Source organism: Choloepus didactylus, chromosome 25 (assembly GCF_015220235.1).
Source record: "Choloepus didactylus isolate mChoDid1 chromosome 25, mChoDid1.pri, whole genome shotgun sequence".
NCBI classification, from domain to species: Eukaryota; Metazoa; Chordata; class Mammalia; order Pilosa; family Megalonychidae; genus Choloepus; species Choloepus didactylus.
Genome location: NC_051331.1, coordinates 5,591,911 through 5,604,744, shown reverse-complemented (window position 1 = coordinate 5,604,744; position 12,834 = coordinate 5,591,911). Strand labels below are relative to the sequence as shown.

Sequence of the window (12,834 nt, the reverse complement as noted above, 5' to 3'; positions counted from 1 at the left end):
GCTGGTGTCTCCCTTTTCTCCTGGGTTTCATTGCTTTCAGCTTCTGGCTTCTCCATCTGTGGTTTTCTTTCTCAGCGTCTGTGTCTTGTCTCTCTGTCTCTGAGTCATTTTCTCTGAATTTCATCTCTTATAAAGGAATCCAGTAAGAGGATTAAGACCCACCTGGGGCATGCCTCAACTGAAATAATGCAATGAAAAGGTCCCACCCACAGTAGGTTTATACCCACAGGAATGGATTGGCTTTAAGAGCAAGATCTTCTGGGGTCCATTTGGCTTCAAACTACCTCAGTTACCATCATTTAAAAAATTTTAAAAAGTTGGTGGGGGACACGGAACCATTCTAGAACAGTGCCGGTTCTGTGTGTTGATGACGAAAGCTCCCACTGTCTGAATGCCTGGCACCGCGATTCACTCAACAACCCTCCCTGCAAGGCAGGACCATTTTGATTCCAATTTTTAAATAAGAAAGTGGCGTGGTTAAGAGAGGCACAGAGAGGTTAAGCAACTTGCCGAGAGTCACCCAGTTGGAAAGAAGCAGATCAGTACTTGGACCCAACCAGCCTATGCACTTTCCTTCTACAACTGTCTGATCATTCACAGATGAATGTATTGAGCAGCTACTGTATCTCTCAGGGGCTGGCCTGGGAAACAGAATTCTTCTAGGCCTTTCATGGATTTTAATTCAGAGAATTGGTTACCCAGGTGATGGAAGAGGTGAGAAAATAAAAGGGAGATGGAGAAGAAACCCAGAGATAAGCAGCAGTGGAAAGCCTCCATCTCCCTAGGACTGGGGGTGGGGGGTGAGAAAAGAGGTGGTGCAAATGGAGCCCCAAATGGGGACTACCAGCGAGAGCTGAAACCACAGAGATGCAGCCACTGCCAGAGCACAACAGGCAGTGAAAGGGGAAAATACCCCTGCTGCTTCCTTTGTCCCAGCCTCTCATCTTGCACGAGCGCCTCCCATTGGAAGACAGAGTAAGGGCATGTTGGAAATGTAGTTCCCTACGATAGATACATAGATAAGGCGCAGGGTAGGGGAGGAAAAGGGAATGAATCTGAGCGCATGCTGGCAGCCAAGCAACCCTGCTCCTTTGTGTCAAGTACTCTTCTATAGCAGTAGAAAGAGCAGACAAAAATCTCAGCCACCAAGCAGCTGATGCTTCAGTGTGTGTGTGTGTGTGTGTCTGTGTGTGTGTCAGTGGGGGTGGTGGTGGTGGTGACAATTTTTATCCCTGTTTTACAAACGGCAGAGGCAAAGTGATCACCTGGGATCCCACAGGAGGAAGCGGCAGATCCAACTTGAACATTTATTATGGTTCAACCTCATAGGATTCTTCTCCTACCCTCCATGTCCCCCTGTCCTCATAGGATTCTTACAAGGACTGGTGAGAAATTAGCTGCAAAGCACTTAGTGCAGACTCTGGCTCAGAGGAGGTGCCCAATAAATGTTGGCGGTTATAGCTTATTATATCATAAGGATCTTTATAGAGATAGTCAGGTGCTTCTCTCTCTCAGCTCCTGTGCATCCTTTCTTCTTTCTCCCATGGCATTTCTGTCCAAACGTCTTAGCTTCTCCAGGGCAAACTCTGGGCTTCGTATCTTAGCTCAGCATCTCCAAACATCCTTCTGTCTGCATCTCCAAGCATCTCTTAAGTGTCAGCATCTGTGTCTGCTCTTGAGCTCTTTTAAGTATACCAGTGAATTAATCCAAGACCCACCCTGAATGGGCGGGGTCTACATCTCCATGGAAATAATTTAATCAAAGGTCTCACCCACAATTGGGTGAGTCACGTCTCCATGGAAACACTCAATCAAAAGTTTCCACCCAACAAGATTGGGTTAAAAGATCCTGGCTCTTCTGGGGTCCATAACAGTTTCAAACTGGCACACCTTGGAACTGTGATGAACATTTGTTCTAGTGATGAAAGAATATTCTTATATTTGTACCATTAACCACAGTCATTGGCCACAACAGGAGAACTTCATTTCTTTTTAAGGCTGAATGATGTTCCATGGTATGGATGGAACACATTTTGTTTATCCATTCATCTGCTGATGGACACTTGGGTTGCTTCCACCTCTTGGCTATTGTGAATTATGCTGCAAAGAACATTGGTGTGCAAGGATCTGTTCAAGTCCCTGTTTTTACCCCATCTCTCTGCCGTCAACAGTCAAGCCCTCTGTTCTCTTTCCTAAGCCTCTGACTTGACTTCTCTCCTTGGATGTTGACACAAGAGTAGCGAACTGAACCTGACTTCGGGCTGAACTCTTGATTCCCAGTCCCCTAAACCTACTCTTCCCCTCACCTCCATGGTCTCCTTCCCTGGCTCTCTCCATCTCAGTCAACGGCACCCCCTTCCATCTATCCCACTGGCAGACGCCAAAAGTTGGAGTCCTCCTCAACTCCCCTCTCCCTTCCACCCTGCATCTAGTCTGTGGGTGCTGCCTTTAAAACATCAGAATCTACCCACTTGTCTGTCCCCATTCCTTCTGCCCTGGTTCAAACCCTCTTGAACCAGGGCAGCATATTCAAGGCCCTGGGGTGATAAAGAGCTGGGGGTCATTGAGGCCTCTGACAAGGAAGGTGAAATGAGAGTTTGTTTCCTCCCAGAAGGGTCTCCTCAATGAAATGTGCTTGAGTGCTGGGATGGGGAAGGCATTGTACTTTTTTACAGCAACCTTGGCTGATGGGTGGCGTGCCCCTGTAAGGGAATGTGTAGCCCTGATGTAGCCCTCCGTAGGCACCGGTTCATACCCCCTATTCTTATAGGGCCCACAATGGGTTCCAACATAGTTCTGGGGCACATTCAGAGGGAATGAATGGACTGCATTCTTTCCCAAGGCAAGCCTTCACCACACTTAACCCCGGACTGGAGACTCCAGGGGAAAAGTCGGTCAAACTTGGAGACTTGTGTCTCTTCCCTTCTTTCCCAAGAAAACGTATTTAATCGATGTCAGGCCCACATTGGCATGGTGATTGCAGAACCTAAAAAAAAAGCCTGGAGTAGCTTACAAGGGGTGACAGTGTGATTGTGAAAACCCTGTGGATCGTACTCCTTTTATCCAGTGTATGGATGGATGAGTAGAAAAATGGGGACAAAACTAAATGAAAAATTGGGTGGGATGGGGTGGTGGTTTGGGTGTTCTTTTTTTATTTTTATTTTGTATTCTGATTCTGATTCTTTCTGGTGTAAGGAAAATGTTCAAAAATAGTTTGGGGTGATGAACGCACCATAAGATGGCACTGTGAACAGTTGTACACCATGGATGATTGTATGGTATGTGAATATATCTCAATAAAACTGAATTAAAAAAAAAAGCCTGGAACATAAGTACTAGCCTGGACTGGGGCTCAGGGGCAGCTGGGGGTCTTTTGCCAAGGCTCAGGGTGATTCAGAGGGCAAGAGGTTGTACCTCCTGTCTGTCTGGACAGCCCCTTGGGGCAAGATGGGATAAGTGTGTTGGGAGGGAGGAGAAGAGAGTGAGTGAATAAATTAACGAATGAGTGAGCAATGTCTGGATGGATGATATGTGGGGATCCTTCCCAGGGCACACAGTTGCCCCCCACCTCCCCCATCCCGGCCTCTCCCCCGCCACAAGGCAGCCCCAGGCAAAGACCCAGCTGCTCAGGCTGAGCGAGCCCCAGAAAGCTCCAGCTTCTCCAGCTGATGTCTTCTTTAAGCCTGTCACGCTCATCACTCAGGGGGCATCTGCCCAGCACCTCGAGGTTTGACAAGGGCAGCCGGCTATTATCTCAAGCCCTCCGAAGGGACACAGCCCTTTCTTGGCTGAGACGCGGGAGAGACGTATGTTCCCGATCGTTTGTCATGGCCCTTCTGCCTTCCCCAGCAGTCAGGGGGAAGCCAAGCTACCGCTGTCTGTCTCCCTGGGAGACCAAAGCCAGTTCTGCAGCAGAAGGGGCAACTCACCGTGGATCTGTGAAGATGTTTGCTCTCTGTCCCGCTGGCTGATTAGCGTCTGGCTATTCAACATTTTGCCAGCTCCTGGGGATTCAGAGATGAATAAAAGAGACCAAATACACTATTCTCTTGAGTTTTCTGTCCAGGAGCAGAGGCAGGCTTTGGACCAGTGGTGACAACAGAGGGGATCTAATGACCATTGTGATCAGGGCTTGAAGGAGAAGGGTGTGTGTGTGTGTGTGTGTGTGTGTGTGTGTGTGGTGTGGTGGTGTAGACACTGGAGCCAGATGGCTGGTGTTTGAATCCGGGTCCATCACTTATAGGCTGTGAGGCTTTTAGCAAGAGACTTGACCTTTCAGTACCCAGCTTCTTTCCTTTTTCCTTTAAACTTTTGATTTTGAGATCATCTCAGACTTAATGGACAGTTTCAAAAATAATACAAAACCCATAAGGAGAACTCCAACATACTCCTGCCCGATATCCAGATCCACCAGTTTTAACATTTTGTCACATTTCCCATATCGTTCTATCTATCTGTCCATGAATCTATCAATCCATCTTTTTACCCATCTATCAATCCATTTTCTGAACACTTGACTGTAGGTTGCGTGCATCATGCTCCTTGAACACTTAATACCTCCCCATACATTCCCTAAGAACAAGGATATTCACTTCTGTCACCATCTTAGGTGAGGTTATCAAGTTCAAGAACTTTAACATTGATATAAAGCTGACAGTCTATATTCCAATTTTTTTCATATGTCCCAGTAATGTCCTTTTCAGCCATTTCTCTTTCATTATTAGATCCCATCTAGGATCACGTATTGCATTTAATTGTCTTTGTCTCTTTCATGGCTCTTTCTTTTTTTCCAAATTGTGGAAACATATGAGAACTTCCCTGTCCCAAACTAGTCCCAGGCATACTGTACCCCAGTTTCTTCACCTGTCAAATGGGGATCACAGCAGGGCCTGCTTTCTATCATTGTGGGGGGCGGATTACATAAGTTCACACATGTAAAGGGCTTGGAACAGAACAATGCTTGATGCATAATAAGAAATGTACGTGTTAGGAGAAAAGCACAGTGTGCCTTGAGAGATGGAGTAACAGGTGGTGGGACAGCAAACGCTGCTTTTTGGAAGAGACATTTATGCTCGAGCCTGAGGCTTAGTGCAGCTTTGACATGGAATGAGAGTGTTGATGACAGAAGGTGGAGCCAGTGCAAAGGCTTTCTCTTAGTTTGCCGCGGCTGCTATGACAAATATCACATACTGGTTGGCTTAACAACAGGAATTGTTTTCTCACGATGTTGGAAGCTAGAAGTCCAAAATCAAGCTCTTGTTAGGTGTGCTGGTTTGGATGCATTATGTCTCCCAAAACGCCATGTTCTTTGATGCAATCTTGTGGGGGTAGATGTTTTAGTGTTGATTGGGTTGGAATCCTTTGATTGAGTGTTTCCATGGAGATGTGACTCAATCAACTGTGGGCGAAACTTTTGATTAAATTATTTCCTTGGAGATATGGACCATGCCCATTCAGGGTGGGTTTGATTTAATCACTGGACTCCTATGAAAGAGCTCACAAACAGAAGTTGCTCAGAGAAGCTGAGAGGGACATTTTGGAGACTGCCGCTGAAAGCAGAAATTTGCTGACACTTCAGAGATGCTAGCATGGACTTTGCTCCGGAGAAGCTAAGAGAGGACAAAACGCCCCAAGAGCAACATTTTGAAGAATGCACAGGAACTGAGAGAGGAGCTGGAACACAACCTGGGATCAGCAGACGCCAGCCACGTGCCTTCCCAACTAACAGAGGTTTTCCGGACGCCATTGGCCCTCCTTCGGTGAAGGTATACTCATGTTGATGCCTTAATTGGGACATTTTCATGGCCTTCAGACTGTAAATTTGTAACCCAATAAACCCCCTTTATAAAAGCCAATCCATTTCTGGTATTTTGCATAAAGGCAGCTTTAGCAAACTGGAAACACAGGCCATACTTCTCCCCGGAGTCTAGCGTTCCAGTGCTGGCTGACTGCAATCGTTGGGGCTCCTTGACTTGCATCTCTGCCACCGTCACATGGCCATCTGCTTGTTCTCTTTTTCTTCTGACTTCTGGCTTCTGTTGCCTGGCTGTCTGGATTTCCTCTGCCTAAAAGGACTCAAGTCATATGGAGCAAGGCCTGCTCTGACTCAGCTTGGCTTCGTCTAAATAGATCTTATTCACAGATGAGGCCACACCTTAATCAGTAACAACTTCCTCAAAGGTCTTATTTTCAAATGGGTTCACCCCCATGAGACTGAGGGTTAGGAGTTGGACGTCTCTTTATGGGGGACATGATTCAATCCCCCAGCAGGCCAGGAGGTAGGACAAAACATGATGTGTTCCAGGAAAGGACACAAGAGATGAGACAATGGAACACATCAGTGTCAGCCCTGCCCCAGCTTGTCTGCCCGTTAAGATCTGTGCATCTTGAAAGAAACAGAAACCCACCCCCACTTATATGAACAAGATGCACACGGGAACTAGGGCTCAGCGAGTGTCTCCCCCCATTGTCAGTGGGGGAGACACTCGCTGCAGATTCTGCGGATTCTTACCACGTCTTCTATGGCAGGACTTTCTTTGCCTTCTCACCATCCAGCAGCCTCAGCCTCAACTCCACGAGACCTTGGAGGGTGCCAGTTTCATCTCTTCTGCCAGCCTGTCTCAATTTGGTGTCTGCAAGATGCTCAGGCAATTTCAACTCCAGGAAGAGTTACCAAAGTGACCTTTAGGTTGTTATAAGAGGTATAAAAATCATCATCATGGCAGCAAACACTTACATATCTGACTACTGCATGCTGCTGACTATTCTAATTGCCCATACTTATTTTAAGAACTCATTCATTCCTCCCGACGGCCCTGTGAGGTAAGCACAGCTATTCTCTCCATTTCACAGGGGATGAAACTGAGGCACAGAGAGGTTAAATGACTTGTCCAGGTCACACAGTGCAAGTGAGTGGTTGACCCAGGACATAAACCCAGGCGGCTGGACCCCAGAACTATGTTCTTAATCATCTGTCTCTACTTTGTCTTCCCAGTAGGAATTAGAAATGTCCAGAGGAAACGAGTCTTTTCTATCAGCAGGATGTTGTCTGGAAAGAAGCCGGTGACATCGCATGGAGTCCTTTTTGGGAAGACCGTGGGAGAAATCCCTGCCTGTTCTGGGTACCAAAAATAGTTCAGCTTTCTCCTGAGCATCTGGCGTGCTTTTGTGTCAGGACACTGGGGATCGCATAAATGAGCAGCTTTCCCTTTTTGAGTTGGCTGCTAAGAAGCTTGGAGCCAAAATTATGGCCCGACCATATGCTGGTTGTTTGGATTCTTAAGGGATGAGTTTTTCTTGGCCTTATTTCTGGCTCTGTTTTATGTCCCCACTTTTATTTTTCTTTCTTTTCTCCCTTGCAAAAAAAAAAAAAAAAAAAAAAAAAAAATTAGGGACTTTTAAAAAGCATTTACAAGAACAATACATGCTTAGTGTAGAACATTTAGAAAATGAGATAAATTTAAGGAATCCCTGTTAATTCTCAATTTTTAATGGCTGCATAGTATTCTATCTTGAGGATGTCACTTAAGTTTGGGAATCAATCCCCTTATTGTCAGATGATTGGAAGAGAAATCCAGTTTTCCAATTTAAACAGTACTGTAAGGAGCATCCTTTGTAGCAATCAAATGGTTGTTGATACAGTTCCCCTGAGCTAAATTTTTAGCCTGTGGTTGGCTAGGTTAAACGCAAATGCAGAAACTTGAAGTCTTTGGCTCTGAATTAGCAAACTGCCTTCCAGAAATGTCTGATTCCTGCTCTCATATTTAATTGATGCTATCTTGTGGTATTTTACACATCCTTGAAAACCACTTGGAGCCCTCTCTGCAACAAGGCAGGGTACAAATGAAGATACAAATCCCAAGCCACATCTGCTTCCTGATTAAATCATCCAGCCTCGGATGCAATAATATTTTTGCCTTATTAAGAGTCTGCTGCTTGCTTGCTTGCTTGCTTGCTCTGTTCCTGTTGGCTTATTCCTGATGGCCAATGCTCAACGGATGGCTGCCCCCAGGATCCTGTAGAAATCACTCTGGCCTCCAGGAAACACTGGGAATTGTTTTTGAACCAAGACTGTCAGGTGGCGGCGGAGCTACAGGTTAAGACTTTTCCTGTGTGTCTCAAACTTAGTTAATCCTGGACCTGTTATGGAGACTGCTTCTTAATTGGAAGCGAAAGTATCTGAAGAACCGCAGCCAGAAAAGACGATTTGGGGAAGAGTTACTTGAGCGGTAACTCTTAAAGCCCATTAGCAAGGATATTAATCTCTGAACCAGAAACTCTGCCAAGAGGGAGGCTGACTTCTCCAGCACATCTGAGGGGATTTCTGTATCTGGAAAGATCTGAGGCTTTCATTCCTGCTCTTACAAACACTTCCCTACGGCCAAGGGCTCTGACCTCCAAGAGCCCGCGTCTTTAGCTCCAAGCTAGACCCAGTCGGGGAGAGCTGGCGTTTGGAATTTCAAACCCTGAGCCTTCCAGGACATTCCAATGGTTCCCGGGGATGTGAACTTGACTGCATATTTGAACTTGAACCCAGTGGGCACAACTCAGGATCTCTGCCTGCTGAGACTTGGCAGCCAAACCCCAGGCGTTTAATTATACCGCTGCAGAGAACGCAACTGCCAGATAGGTCCAATGCACACAAATTGTTTTAGGAAAGCCACGGAGGCCTTCTTTCTGTGCCACTTTCATCTTGCTTCTCTTTTACAATTCGATATTTCATATGTTGAAAGAAAACGCCTTATTTGCCTCAAAGGGCATGCTAGGAAATGTAGGAAGGAGATGTTAATTATGCTGAACTGGGCTGCTTTGTGTCTGCACAAATGAGAGTCTCTGGGGGTGGCTGGGGGGAGGTTGTCCCATCCAAATTGCTTGGGGACCAAAGCCAAAGAGCCAGGTGGGGCTGTTTGGATGCACATTAGTTCTTTCTTCTTCTTCCCTTTTTTTTTTTAAAAAAAAAAAAAAAAAAGAACTGAATTTGTCATGAAAGGAGGCAAAGCTAAGTTCTGCATTCTCCCAGAACCAAGGGGAAAGGAGACACATTTCTTGTCTCAGATGGGCCTCCCCCGGAAGCAGGCAAGGATTGACATGCAAGAATTGAACTTGGACGTGACCTCAGGAAGCATCAGTGGGGAAAGCACCTGTGAGGGGGCAGGCAAGTGAGACTGGAAGAGAAGGAAGACCTTGCAAGGTGGCCGCTGTGGGCAGCTGGAGCTCAGTCCCAACTGGGCCCCTCTGGAGACTTCGTGGAACACACGTCTCCAAGTTATCCCACCGGAAAAGGGAAAGAGAGGGCTCGACTTTTCTGTGCTAAGACGTGAGAGTCTAGAAGACACAGCCTTGAGTGTTGGCTCCGCTTTCATCACACATGGGAGCAAGGATCACAACTATCTTCATGAGATGGACACAGAGTCAAAGAAGGGATCCCCTCAACTTAGGAAAGGGGTACAAAGGGCCTACAGAAAGGGCTAAGGAGAATAGCTTCAGATGAAGTTTGTGAATGGTTTATTTTTCTTATAAACTAGAGGAAGGATCAAGCTTGTTTGAACAATTACCTCACCCACTCACATTCCAACAGGCTTTGAAAAAGAAAAAAGACCTTGTTTTGCAGGAGAGAAAGAGATGGGCCAATAGCTGGGAGTCCCCAGGATGGTTTGTAACTTACAGTCTGGTTTCTCTCTGCCATGGCTCATGGAAACAGCCTCTGCGGTGCTGTTTTGGGGTGCTTTGTTTCTCTGTAAAATGCTTGGGGTTTTATTGGAATTTCTTCCACGCCTGTAGGAATGTATCCCCGATATGACTAAAATCTTCCCACTTCCTGACTTGATGGCTTCCACCCATCAGCGCTTGCCTGGACCAGGACAGCTGATCTCCTGGCTCTTACCCTCACCCCCTAAAATCTCCCCGCAGCAACCGGAGGGAACCTGTGGTCTTGTCCCTTGTTCTGCCCCCAGCCCTCTCCCTTTCTCCCAGGGCTGCTCCTCAGCGTAAAAGCCAAAGTCCTCAGCAACCCCCTACGCCGTCTTGTCCTTGTCGTCTCCCACAGCCCCCCTTGCTGATCAGCTCCAGCCACACAGGCCTTGTTTGTGTGCCACAGACACCGCAGACGTGCCCCTGCCTCAGGGCCTTTGCACTCGCTGTTCTCTCTGCCTGGAACATCCTTCCGCAGATATGTGCATGCCCGTTCCCTCACCACCTTCAGGACTTTACTCGAATAACACCTTCTCAGGAAGGCCTTCGCAGTTCACCCTAAAATTGTCTTCCCTAGCCCCAGTCCCAGCATCCTCCATCTTTTCTTCTCTGCGTTACTTTACTCTATGGCACTGATCACCCTCTAAACTTAGCTGTTTATTTCTGTCTCCCACCCCTCCAACATAAGCACCTAGAGGATGGGGATTTTCTTTTTTTTTTTTACAATTATCCACAGTGTACAATTAGTTGTTCACAGTATCATTATATAGTTGTACATTTATCACCACAGTCAGCACTTGAATATACTGATTACTATGAAAAAGTGTTTTTTTTTTTTTTGGTGAATAATCAAAAAGGATAATAATAAAAAGAAAAATAAAATGTCATACAATACAACATATTAGTAAGGACAGAAAACAACACCACTACCAAGAATCCCATATCCCTCCCTTAAATCCCCCTCTCATACACATTTAACTTTGGTGTATTGCCTTTGTTACATTTAATGGAAGCCTATTACAATGTTACTGTTGACCATAGACTCCAGTTTGCTTTGATTATGTTTTTTCCCAAATACCTTCCCTTTTTCAACACTTTGCATGGTTGACGTTCATTTGTTCTCCCACATGTGAGAACATTTTTATATTTGTACATTTAGTAACAGTCATTGGCCACTCTAGTTTTTGCCAAGTTATACAGTCCCAGCCTTCATCATCTATCTTTCCGTCTGGTGTCATACATTCCCCTATCCCACCTCTTTCAGCCTTACTCTCACACACATTTGTTCAGGGTACTTACAATATTGTGCTACCATCACACAGTATTTCTGGATCTATACAATCAATCCTGCTGAACCTTCTGTAGTCCTTCAGCCTCAAATGCCTGATCTCTACCCTCTTTCTCTCTCCTGGTAGCCTGTGTTATCAGCTTTTAATTCTCAAAATTTGCTCACTAGTGTTAGTTCGTATTAGTGAGACCATACAGAATTTGTCCTTTTGTTTCCGCTAACTTCATTCAACATACTGTCCTCAAGATTCAGGATGGGGAATTTTGTGTGTTATGTTCACTGCTGCCACTTTCCACAACTGGAATAGAGCCCAACACACAGTAGGTGCTTAATAAACAGTTATCAAGCAAACAAGACCATTACACTCTCTTAAAAACAAAAAGATTGGGGCCTGCGACTATATCTACTATGTTCTGGGGAAGCTCAAGGGGAGCAAATCTGGGCCCAGCATGCTTCATCCAGTGAGGAATTCAATGCTTTTTTCTTTTTTTTTTTTAATTTTGTTGTAGTAACACATATATATATATAACACAGAAAGTGCCATTTCCACCATTTTTTAGTGTACAATTCAGTGGCATTAATCACATTCATAATGTGCCACCATCACCACTATCCGTTACCAAAACTTTTCTGCCACCCCCAAACAGAAACTTAGAATCCATCCATCAATAATTCCTCATTCTCCCTCCCACCCTGACCCCTGGTAACCTCTAATCTACTTTCTGTCTCTGTGAATTTGCTTATTAATTTGATGCTTTTGAAACTGGATTTCTTGGATGCCTCCAGATATTCATCAGAATTTTTTGGCACCCAAAGCGTCTCCTTTTCTTGGCTCACTCTTGCCTCAAATTCAGCTCAAATGGCCCCTCCCTTGAGACCCCCTACCCGGATAAGATCCTGTTACTCCCTGCACATTCTTTGTGGCACTTACTGCAGCACGTGGTTCTAGAAGTATCAGTGGGATGATGCATTTGATGTCTGTCCTCTCCACTCACTACATGGGGCATGACTGGATATGTTTTCTTCACCCCTTTTGTCCTAGCTTCTACCTCAGGCCCCATGCCAGGCACGGAATTAAGGAGCTCACTGGATATTTTCTAATGTTTGGAAAATGATGGCTTTCTTGAGTTTCATGATGCGTGCCAGCATTCCAAGGCTCTGATAAGTCCCACAGTAAAGAAACTAGTTTCACCCAGCAGTGCACAAACTTATTTGACCACAGAACACCCTTTCTCCAGTACACTTGTTAAGATTACCAGCATTCCAAGGAGCGAGACTTGGCAAACACAGTCATAAATGATCACTGAATTATCTGAGCCGAGTTAACTGACCTGAAGTTTAATTTAGGAGGAGTCTGAAGCCAATGTCTCCTACTAAAAGTCTCAGGATTCTGTCACCCTTTGGCCATTACTTTTTTGGGGGCACAGCTGGGTGACAGAATACAGCCCCTGAGATATATCCAGAGCCCATATGTCACCGTGAGCTGGGGAAGCAGAGAGGGAAGTCCAGGTTGGGGGTAATTCTTAGAGGGTCTGTAATCTAACAGTGGCCATGCATGTGCAAATGTGGATGAGCAAATGAATTCTTGTCTTGTGGAAGGGCTTGAATTCCCCGATTACCTGGAACAGGAGAGTGAATTTTTAGTTTTCTCCACTACTTCCTCGCCGGGTTCCTCAACCTTCGTCATCTGTAAGATGGACCTCGGTATGATTTTGCCAGAGCTGCTATAACAAATACCTCACAACGGGTTGACCTAAACAAACAGCATTTATCAGCTCTCGGTTTTGGAGACTAGAAGTCCAAAATTGGGATGTGGGTAGGGCCTGCTTTCTCCTGGGGGTGGTTGCATTCTGGTG

At 45.7% G+C, this 12,834-nt stretch overlaps 1 protein-coding gene across 3 annotated transcripts in view; it reads left to right on the top strand.

Moving 5' to 3' along the window:
• The window catches only part of OLFM2 (olfactomedin 2), a 66,183-nt gene that overhangs the window by 47,814 nt on the left and 5,535 nt on the right, over positions 1-12,834 (top strand). The gene's annotated exons all lie outside the window — the stretch shown is intronic.